The sequence below is a fragment of the Sus scrofa genome, chromosome 3, assembly GCF_000003025.6.
Source record: "Sus scrofa isolate TJ Tabasco breed Duroc chromosome 3, Sscrofa11.1, whole genome shotgun sequence".
In the NCBI taxonomy this organism is placed as follows: Eukaryota; Metazoa; Chordata; class Mammalia; order Artiodactyla; family Suidae; genus Sus; species Sus scrofa.
The window spans coordinates 38,861,835-38,862,753 of NC_010445.4; positions in this window are offsets into that span (position 1 = coordinate 38,861,835).

A 919-nucleotide genomic window follows, 5' to 3' on the forward strand; every position below is an offset into this window, starting at 1 on the left:
TTAAGAGTGGTTCAGGAACCAACCCAGAAACACGGATGCTTTACAAGCTAGAAAGAGATACAACACAACGTCATCCGGCCTGGCTGTGCAGAGATCACACACAGGTCAGGCCTGCCTGACAAGCTAAGTGACAGCCACAGCCCTGCTGGCAACGGGGTCTTCACAAGCCTCCGTTATCTCTTCAAGCCCTAATGTCCCTATCTGTAAAGGGAAGACAGCATTTGACCCCATTCCCGATTATACCTGAAGCTCTCACAGGGACACATCTGAGTCACTGTCGCAGAGAAGAGGGTGTTACAAGACAACCCACAGCCTCCAGTCTATCGAATGGGTCAGCCAGGGCTACTGGTACATGCTACGCTGGAGAACACAGGGACAGGACGACCTTGCCTGCTTCATGGTGTAGAGTGTACGTCAACCAAGGCAGATGTGGCTTCGCCCGTCCTTGTCTGCTACTCAGCATCACTTCCCCAGCCTCTCCTTTTGGGAACCTGGATTCCCAGGATGCCACCCCCAGGGACCCACAGGATCCTGGTGCAGCAAACACTACAGGTCTCAGAACTCTGCCCATGGTCGTAATAACAAACAAAAGCCAAGTTAAAATGCAAACAGGAGTTCCCATCGTGGCACAGTGGTTAACAAATCCAAATAGGAACCATGCGGTTGTGGGTTTGATCCGAGGCCTTGCTCAGTGGGTTAAGGATCCGGCGTTGCCGTTAGCTGTGATGTAGGTCACAGATGCGGCTCGGATCCCGCGTTGCTGTGGCACTGGCATAGGCTAGTGCCTACAGGTCCGATTAGATCCCCTAGTCTGGGAACATCCATATGCCGCAGGAGCGGCCCAAGAAATGGCAAAGAGACCAAAATAAATAAATAAATGAAGTAAAATAAAATGCAAACAGACAAAAACCTGAGAAGC